Genomic DNA, 10913 nt, shown 5'->3' with positions numbered 1-10913 from the left:
TGTGACTTCATTGGCAGGCGGAAGAATGACTCCCAAAGATGTCTGGGTCCAGGTTCCTGCATATGTTTTAACTGCCACAGTAAAGGGCACTTGGCAGCTGTGATTAACTGATGGGTCTTGAGATAGATTGCCTGGTGGCCCTGTGTAACCACAAAGGTCCCATGGGAACATAGAGAAGGCTGGGGGAAGTCAGGCCTGAACTATGAGAGGGGTCACCCAGGAGGGAAGAAGAGGAGTAAGGGCATTCTGCATACAGGAATCCATAAGAGCAAGGCCATTCAGGCTGGAAAAAATCAGGTGTTCTCAAGAACAAGAATAGAGGTGGGGAAGAGAGTTGGAGGTGAACACTTGGCCAGGCTGCTGGAGGATTAGTTGGACCCTGAGGGTCTCAGGGAGCTTCAGGAGGATTCAACTGATGGTATGTTAGACCTTCACTGTTGACCCTCTGGCAATGGTGTGCAGGAGAAAAGACCAGAGACAGGGAAGCTAGTGAAAAGACTGCTACAATGGTCTAGGAAGAGGTGATCAGACAAAGCAAGAATGACAACAGTCCCATTCATTCATTCATTCCATGTATTTATGGGACAACTTCTCTGATCCAAATCCTGGGCTGGGTACTGGGACTTGTTGGACTTCTCAGAGAGCTTACAATCTAACAGGAAAGGCCAGCGACCAACAGCGCACGGCACAGTTAGCCAGCTGGTGATAGCCGTGGTCCCTGAGGTATCAGGAACCCAAATGGCAGGGTCTGGGCAGAAGTGGGGGTGGGAGGCATCTCCTAGGAGAGCCTCTGACCTGGGCATCCTGACCTCATGAGCACAGATGCCTCATTTAGCCAAACTCTGATGCCCTCCCCTCTGCAGCCCAGAGCTAACAATATGGCCATTGAAGGTGGCTGCCACTACTCGAGGTCCAGCCTTTCCTGCCCACTCCCGCCCTCGGCCACACAATCCTGGCCTTCAGCAGGGAAGAAAGAGCAGGATTATATGTAGGTAGCAGGGGCTGGGCCCACTCCTCCACCAAAGTCAGTCTAGCCCCCAGCTCCAGGTGGGCACCGGGTTGGCACCTTCCTCAAACACCCAAGGCTCTTATGTGAAGCATGTGAAGGGACAGCCAGCAAGAAGCAGGGGGAGAGAGGAGATGACCTTCAGTGCCGAGAGGAGGCTCTTTAAGGGCTGTCTTGGCTGCTCAGGATTCCTGGAACACACCACATTCATCTACAAGGGTGAGACTGGCCCCACGGATGAAATGAATTAAAGTCAGGCTGCCTGGAGCACTGCTGTCTAGAAGGTTGGCCTTCTTGCTATTCTGAGGACATGCCTAATTTGTTCTAGCCTTGGGGCCCTTGCGCATGTAGTTCCCTCTGCTAGGGATGCTCTCCTCCACTCGAAGGCTTTCAGGGGTTTGACTTCATTGGTAGCCTGCTCCCTGCATATGTTATAGCTGCCATGGGAAAGGGCACTTGGCAGATGTGATTAAATGATGGGTCTTGAGATAGATTACCTGGTGGCCCTATGTAAACACAAATGGGATCTACATTTCATTTCATTATCTACATTATCACTCATATATTCCTTATATGAGTGAGGAGGGGACAAGGGTCAGAGATAGAGATGTGATGACAGAAGCAGAGATCAGAGAAAGGGGCAGTTGTGGAGATGATACACTCCTGGCGTTGAGCATGGAGGAAGGGGCCTTGGGTCAAGGAGTGCAGGCAGCTTCCTAGAAACTGGAAAGGACAAGAAACAGACTTGCCCTAGAGCTTCCAGAAGCAACGCAGCCCTGCTGATCCATTCTAGTGTTCTGACATCCAGAACTATAAGGAGATATACCTTCACTATTTTAAGTCAATACGTTTATGGTAATTTGTTGCAGCAGCAATGGGAAACCAGTACAGCTTCTCATCATTCAGGCCTTGCAGTAAAGTACTCAGCTCCCTGCCTGCCACCACCGGCTTTGGTTTCTTCATAGCGTTTACCTTTATCTGGAATAATCAGATCTGTTTCTGAGTGTATAGCCTGTCTCCTCCAGCCGCATGTGCATCTCCCTGAGAGCAAAGTCCTTTTTGTTCCCTCCTTTGTCCTTGCACCCTGAGTCCTTATGAATATTGGTTGCATGAAAGAAGGAATAAATAAAACAAAAGGCTTAAGGGACTTTCCTGGTGGTCCAATGGCTAAGGCTCCACACCCCCAATACAGGGGGGCCCAGGTTCAGTCCCCAGTCAGGGAACTAAATCCACACACTGCAAATAAGGCCCGGTGCAGAACCCCCTCCAAAAAAAAACAGGCTTAATATGCTCTCTCCCTCCTGTGCACATTGAAGGCAAGGGCAGGGAGAAGCTGAGACTGGTGCGGGGAGGCTATGAAAAGGCAGAAGGGATCCTGGGAGCTTGGAGGATGGAAGAAGAGGTATGGAGGGTGGGAGACCAGATCCCCGCATGTTCGTGGGCGCTGCAGGGGTCCCTAACACAGAACTCGTGCATGAACTTTCTAGTGGACACAGCTCTCCAGTTTCAAATTCAGCACCTTTTTCTTTTTTTTCTTTTGTCCCTCAACCTGGAAGACAGGCTGCCGAAAGGAACCATTGTTCTCACTTTGCAGATGGGGGCATGGAGTCTCTGGACAGTGATTTGACAGTGGGAAGACACCCAGTTGCATCTCTGGCAAAGGATCGTGGGATATGAGAGGAGCCTGAGGCTGTCCTGTCCCCTTTCCCTCCCGACCCAGGCCCTGCAGGCTTCCAGCTGCTGGACAGCCCTCTTTCTAGTTGTCTGACTCCATTTCCTCCTCATCTGCTCTCAAGACTGGACCAGGGAGAGGTGAGTGAGGCATTCATGCTGGCTGCACATTAAAAGGGGCACCCAAACCTCAATAATAAAAAAAAAACTTTTCATGCAACATTTTTAAAAAATCAAAATTAATACTAAAAAAAATCCATGATGAATGAAATATCAACATTTTAAATAAATAGTTTTGTTTTTTTCTTATCAGGCTCCAACATGACTTGACACAGTATTGTTTTATTCTTATCCAGGACCGGCTACATGGTGTGTGGGGCCCCTCCTTCAAAACTGATTCTGAATTTCGAGATGGCAACCAAGTCGGGGGCTCTGTCACACTGCACAGGTTGTACGCCTGTGAACTTGGCCCTGATCCTGTCTTTATTAAAATGTTGATATTTTGTTCATCTTTTTTTTTAACATCAACTTTTAAAAATATTTCTTGAAAACATTACTTATCTTTATTCCTGTGGCCTTTGGTGTTCCCATTGATTGTGCACCTGGGGAGAGCACCCCTTTTTTTTCACCCTCCCCAAGCTTTCTCTGCTTGATGTGAGCTCCTTCTTCACCCCAGGCTGCCTCCTCCAGGAAGTCTTCCCTGCTTTCCCATCCCTGCATGGCTCCTGGCAGCCCTCTGCCTTCTCCCCTGTGTCCCAGCCCAGATCACCCTGTGTGGGCTCTGTTGCTTAAGGATGGGGAGCAGATTTGATTTGTTTCCGTGTTCCCAGCACAGGGCCTGGCTCAGAAGAGTTGCTTGGAAAATTTGGTTTTCAGTGAAAATGAGTGACCTGAGGAGTTTGGAATTCTATGTCAGCAGGATACCTTTGTCAAGTCCTTCTGTCTTGAGAAGGACCTTAGTAAACCCCCCTGGAAATGCTCTGTGGTGGCAAAGCCAGCTATGCGGACACTGGGCCTGCTGGTCCCCCACACCCCTCGCCTGAGACACTGTGGGAGACCCAGCCCCATTCCAGGTGGCAGGGCAGACCTCTGGCAGGAGGTGGGTATGGGCCAGTGCTGTTGACATGGAGGAAGGCATTGTGCGCCCACAGTTGGGACTTTGCTATCGGGGCAGCCTCATCTCTGCCCTGTGATGCCCCCTGCCTGTGGCCTGTCACGGACCCATCGTTCTCTGTACAAGCCACACTGAGCTGCTGGATGGCACCTGGCCTCAGGGACTCATGGTTTTGCTCCTATAACCAGGCTTCCTGCCCTGTTCCTGGGACCAAGCTTGCCTAGATTTATAGCTGAGACCCTTTCTGATAGCCCCATTCCTGCCGATCTTTCAGGGCAGGGCTTCTGAGTCAGGGAGTTTGCGGGAACTGCCTATGTGTCCCTGAACTTGAAGCCTACCTATCCCTTTAGATCAGGGGTCTCCACCCTCTGGGCCACGGACCGGTACCTCCTGAGATCAGCAGCAGCATTAGATTAGAAAATAAAGTGCACAAGAAATGTCATGCATTTGAATCATCCTGAAACCATTCAGCAACTCCTGGTCTGTGGAAAAACTGTCTTCCATGAAATTGGTCCCTGGTGCCAAGAAGTTTGGGGACCCCTGCTGTAGATCATCAACTATCCTGGGACCCCATCGCACCTGGCCGTCACTTGTCCAAATCCCTCTCTGTGGGCCTGACCCTGGGGCCTGGGCAGGGTTAACAAAGAGGAGGCATGTAGCAGCCTGGGACAGCTCTGATGGGTGTCAGTGACGCTAGTCTGAGACTCCTCGGTTGGCTGCAGTAGACAGAACCTGGACCCCAAGCAGGGAAACCTGGCTTCAAATCCAGGCTCTATCATTCCTGGGCTTTTTGAGGCTCAGTTTCTTGATCTGCAAATTGGGAGTTAAAATGCCTGCCTCTTAGCAGGGATATGGGAGTTAACAGAGAATGCAAGAGCTCCCTGTACAAAGTGGAAGTGTTAGTTACTCAGTCGTGTCCGACTCTTTGTGACCCAATGGACCTCAGAGAATCCACCAGGCTCTTCTGTCCATGAATTTTCCAGGCAGGAATATTGGAGTGGGTTGCCATTTCCTTTTCCAGGGATGTTCCCAACCTAGGGATCAAACCCAGGTCTCCTGCATTGCGGGCAGATTCTTTACCATCTGAGCCATATGGAAGTGGCTCCCTGCACAAAGCGGGCATCAATAAGTGATAATTCCTTTTCTCCTGTGCCAAGTTTGAGTGCCCAGACTGGTCAGCTGTGCCCCTGGTGACCCCCATCCCCGCTCCAGCTCCCAAGCCTTGAGTTCTTTTCCATGACTTTCTGTCCTGGCAAAAGAGATGGGGAAGCTGAGGCTCAGAGGGATCAGGGACTTGCCCAAAGTCACATACAGCGTCAGAGGCTTAGCACAGACTGAAACCCTAGGGCCTGATGCTCGCCTAGCCTGGGCTCCCATCTCCCCATCTGGCCTTGAGAACGCGGAGCCTGAGAAGGACATCTAAGCAGCAGCATCCTCTGGGGCCCCTCCCCCACCTCAGGCACCGGCAGAGAGCCCAGGGCTCTTGGTGCTTCCATGAAAGGCGTATTTCCCTCCTGAGTCAGAGCAGACCCAGAACAGACAGCTCCAGCCTGCCCTGAGAGCCGGCCCCCTCTCTCCCCGATGGAACCTCTGGGCAGTGGCCAGCACAGCTGCATCCCCTCGGCAGGGCCTGCAACGATAGGCCCACGTTGCATCAGCTGGTCCTGTCCCTGAGCCGGCTCCTGCCTGCCAGCCAATGGGGTCCAGCCGAGTGTACAGATCCCGGCTCCGACCCACCCCACCCGCCACGGAATCACCGCATGGTCTGATCCTCCCTCGGCTTTCTCTGTGAGGGAGGAGGGGATGGAGGGCATCGTAGCTCTATTGCATCCAGCATGGCCTTCCTCCCTGTTTACCCAGGCCCTGCCAACTCCTCCTTGATTCTCCCTCCTGGAGGTGGCAGGGATTCCCCGCTCTGCCTGGCAGGGCTTGTTTCTCCCCAGCCTCCGTTCTTCTCCCTCTCTGTGCCTGCCCTCCCCGACACTGACCATCCCACGGCATCCGTCACTCACCTGTGCCCTGACTCCCAACTGTCCTCTCCAGCCTGGCTTCCTCCCCTCAGGGCCAGACTCACCAATGCTATGGCCTTCTGGGAGTCTCCAGTCTGCAGAGGCGCCACGGTGTTCATCGCTTCCCCCTAGAGTCTCCATCTCAGAGAGGACCTGCGGGCCCAGGCCAGACCCCCGGGAGTCCCCCTGCCTCCTTCTCCCTGACCCGCCATGCCCCAGTCCACTGCTGGATGCTCTTAGCCCCATGGCCCCTCCCCGGATCCAGGCATCAGCATCTTCTTTTTCTTTTAATTTTTTATTTTGCATTGAGATATTGGCAATTAACAATGTTGTGATAGTTTTAGGCGAACAGTGAAGGGACTCAGCCATACATGTACATGTATCCATTCTCCTCAGACTCCCTTCCCATCCAAGATGCCACATAACATGGAGCAAAGTTCCAAGGAGGCACCAGCGTCTTGAGCTGGGTTATTGTGACATTTTCCTCTCTGGCCTCCCTCTGTCTCTCTCCGCTCACCAGATACAGAACTCCTTTAAACACTCCAATATGACCTTGTCACTGTCCTGCTAAATTCCCTTCTGGTGGGGGGGCTCCCAAGCTCCTGTGAGACTGGCCTGGCCATTTTCTGCAGCTTTGCACTCCTGTCCCAGGTGGCATTAGTGGTAAAGAACCCACCTGCTAATGCAGAAGACATAAGAGATGAGTTTGATCCCTGGGTCGGGAAGATCCCCTGGAGGAGAGCATGACAACCCGTTCCAGTATTCTCGCCCAGAGGATCCCGCAGACAGAGGCGCCTGGGGGGCTACAGTCCACAGGGCCCCACAGAATCAGACACGACTAAAGTGACTTAGCACACACTCCTGTCCCCATACATGGTTACCTTTGTCAGGACTCTTTTGCCTGCTCTGGCTGCATGCCATGAAAGCCTGTTACAGTTCAGCTTATTTTAGCCTGAGGCCAAAAGCCTGTGGGGGTAGAAAATGCCTGGCTGGCCAGATGGGCTCCAGCCCCAGCCTCCCAGCTTCCACAGAGTTGCAACAAGGGAGCCCCAGGCCCTGTCGTAGCCCCTACTCAGACATGGTTCAGGCCTGCTTGATCTCCCACTGAATGTTGCTTTTCTATTTACTTTGTTGTTGTTGCTGTTTAGTTGCTAAGTCATGTCCAGTTCTTCGCGACCCCATGGACTGTAGCCCACCAGGCTTCTCCGTCCATGGGATTTCCCAGGCAAGAATACTGGAATGGGTTGCCATTTCCTCCTCCAGCGGATCTTCCCAATCCAGGGATTAAACCCATGTCTCCTGCATTGGCAGGCAGATACTTTACCAGTGAGCCATCAGGGAAACCCTCTATTTATTGATAGCTAAAAACTGATTATAAAAGTAATATATGCTATTGAAAAATTTCAGAGAAGCAGAGAATTGAAAACAGAAATAAAATGTATTTCCATCTCCAAAGATAAACAGTATTAAGTCATTTAAGAGTATTTCCTTCTGGCCTTTTAAAATGAATATTACGCATCTCTCTCTCTACTTTTTAAATACACATTCATTGAGAAATGGGCTTCCCTGGTGGCTCAGCTGGTAAAGAATCCACATGCAATGTGGGAGACCTGGGTTCGATCCCTGGGTTGGGGATATCCCCTGGAGAAGGGAACGGCTACCCACTCCAGTATTCTGGCCTGGAGAATTCTATGGGATTGCAGAGTCTGACATGACTGAGCGACTTTCACTTTCATTGAGAAAAAAGCTCCAAAGAGTAGAAATGGTTGAAAAATCAGATGGAAATTACCTAGTAACAGAAGTTGACTTTTTGGTGAAATGTGAACACCCTTTCACAGTTCTGTACCTCTACATGTAGAATTTTCCTAAACATGCTGTTTTATAAGCTGTTCCATTTTTCATCCACCAGCCCGTTAAGCTCTCTTCTTCTGCTTAAGGATTAACATGGCTTCCACCTTTATTATGGCTGCCAGTTTTCCTCCCTTACTGACATTGTCTCTAATTCTGGTCTCGCTCTTATAAATGAGGCCAGGGCTTCCCAGATGGCTCAGTGGATAAAGAATCTGCCTGCAGTGCAGGAGATGCAGGAGACATGGGTGGTTCGATCCCTGGATTGGGAAGATCCCCTGGAGGAGGGCATGGCAACCCACTCCAGTATTCTTGCCTGGAGAATTCCATGGACAGAGAAGCCTGGTGGGCTACAGTCCTTGGGGTCACAAAGAGTCAGACATGACTTAGCACGCACAAATAAGGCCATAATGAACATTCTTGTACATGTATCTATGCTCATGTTTTTAAAAAATACTTTCCTTATATTATGTTCCTCAAAATTGTTTTTTTTCTCCCTAAAGAACAAATAAAAAAGATACAAATAAACTTATTAACAAGACAGAAATAGACCCACAGACATAGAAAACAAATTTATGGTTACCAAAGGGGAAAGGGCAGGGGATAAACTAGGAGGTTGGGATGAACACATATATACTACTATATGTATATTGTAAAATAGATAGCCAACAAGGACCTACTGTGTAGCACAGGGAACTGTATTCAATATTTTGCAATAATCTACAAGGGAAAAAATCTGAAAAAGAATGTATATTCCATACATATATGTGTGTGTGTTCAGTCGCTCAGTAATGTCTGAGTCTTTGTGATCCCATGGATTGTAGTCCCTGCGAGGCTACTCTGCCTGCTGCAGGCAAGAATCATGGAGTAGTATCCATTCTCTTCTCCAGGAGATCTTCCCAACCCTGGGGTTCTTGCATTGCAGGTGGATCCTTTATCATCTGAACCACCAGGGAAGCCTGCATGCCTATGTATATCTCACTGAATCCCTGTGCTGTACACCTGATACTAACAGCATTGTACATCAACTATGCTTCAATATAGTTTTATTTTTTTAAATAAAAAATTTTTAAAGAACAAATCAAACTTTAACATTTGTGAATAGGATCACGGTAGCCTCCGAATTCATACTGGATGGCAAGATAGCCTTACCCCTTCCCCTCTCCCTCTCACATCCAGTCCTTCCCCAGCCATCAAGGAATGTTGCCAGTTTCTACCCGGCTACTGGGACTGTCTGTACTGATCTAAGTAACACTTGCCTTCACTTCAGCTCTGAGATCAGAATCAACATCAAGACATAAAGAACTTCCTCACTTTTTGTTTCTCCTGGTCTTCCCACCTCCTACTGATGGAAAGTAAGGTTGTTTCCAAGTTTCGCAATTGCAAACAATGCTGCAGGGAGTTATTCAGTACACTGTTTAAAGCTCCCAGTGTAAACTGCCTTCTAGAAAGAGTGTGCCCATTTCTCCTCCTGCCAACACCCGGAGGAAACCTTCTTCCTGTTTAAAATGAAATCCCTCAGATCCTTCCAGATCCTGCTCATTTCTTCACGTTACAGGTGAGGAAACAAAGGCACAGAGAGGTGCGGTGTCTTTCCAAGGTCACTGGCTGAGAGGCGGCACCCAGGCTTCCTGACTTCCGGGCTGGGCTCTTCCTCCTTTGCTGGGCTGCCACCTCGGCCTCTGTCTCCCCTGAGAGGCCGCATTCCAGCCCTTGGCTACCCTCTTGTGCCTGTGCAAGGCCAGGTGTGAGTGGAAATGACAGGATGGACAGAGCCGGAATGGTCCCAAGTGGCTTCTTAAGGTTAGGAAGGATTTTTAAATTTTATTTATTTTTTAATTATTTGCCTGCTCTGGGTCCTAGTTGCAGCATGTGGGATCTAGCTTCTTGACCAGGGATTGAACCCAGGCCCCCTGCACTGGGAGCATGGAGTCTTGGCCACTGGACCACCAGGGAAGACCAAAGTTAGGAAGGGTTTGACCAGGTGATGAAGAGGTAAGCAGAGATCCTAACGTCGTGCAGTTCTCAAAGTGCTCTCCAACCTGTTTCATTTGTGCTTCTCATCATCCTCCAGTTCATCATTCTTATTTGTCAGAGGTGGGGGCTAGACCACAGGCACACAGCTAAAACACAGCAGAGCTGGGCCAGGATCCCAGATCTCCTGACCCCCAAGCCAGGGCTTCTCATATTCCATAATGCCAGGATGGCTATACTGGACTGAAGCAGACTAGGGCTGGGAGTGGGGTGGTCAGAGCTCAGGGGCCCTCTTCTGAGTGTCAGAGACCCTAAGACAGAGAGGGCAGCCCTACAGCTGATCTGGGCATCGCTATTGTTACAGTTGCCAGTGTTACCTGGGGGAGAAAAGAAGATCTGGGCGCTGGGTAAGTGGGTGGGTAGAGAGAAAACAGGGGAAGGGAAAGGGCAAGAAGGCATGTAATAGCCATCTGATCATGCTACCAGTTCTCCAGCCAAGCAGCTGGAGCTATTTCCATAGGTTGCCAGAGGTGGCCTGGGAGAGGGAGACTGGCAGAAGGAAGAGAGCTCCCAGTCCCAAAGCTGAGCTTTCTTAACAGCATCCTCCCTTGCTCTGGCCCTAAGAAGGCAGAGTCTCTCACCAGGAGCTCCAAGTAGCTGTACTTGCAAACTGGCTTGCCACAAAGGGCCACAAAGGGGTTTGAACTTTCTCCTGGGGCCACTTGTTCAGTCACTGAGTTGTGTCTGACTTTTTGCGACCCCATGGACTACAGCACACCAGGCTTCCCTGTCCTTCACTATCTCCCCAAGTTTGTTCAAACTTATGTCCATTGAGCTGATGATGTCATCTAACCATCTCATCCTCAACCCCCTTCTCCTGCCCTCAATCATTCCCAGCATCAGGGGCTTGTCCAAGGGGGCCACTAGGAGCCACAGAAAGGTTTTGAGCAGGTGCAATGGACAAAGCCCTGGGCTGGCATCAGGGGACCTGTCCCTGTGTTCTGCACCTGGCTCATTCCATTTCCCAGTGGGAACTGTATCCCTGCCTTGTCGGGTTTTGGACACCCCACACATGGTAGACGCTCAAGAAATGTCTTCAGGTTTTGGGGTGAAGGCAGGAGGGAATGTCAACTGGCAGGAGGTGGGGTGCCAAGGAGAAGTCACACTCTTATTTTACAACTGAGAACTGAAGCCCAGGGAGGGAAAGTGACTTCCCCAAGGCTCCACAGTTAATAAGGGGTGAAGGATCCCAGCTCTGCTCTATGTCTTCCTCTCCTCCCCTTGAGCCTGA

This window comes from Bos mutus, chromosome 15 (genome assembly GCF_027580195.1).
Source record: "Bos mutus isolate GX-2022 chromosome 15, NWIPB_WYAK_1.1, whole genome shotgun sequence".
NCBI lineage: Eukaryota > Metazoa > Chordata > Mammalia > Artiodactyla > Bovidae > Bos > Bos mutus.
This window is presented reverse-complemented; position numbering follows the sequence as displayed.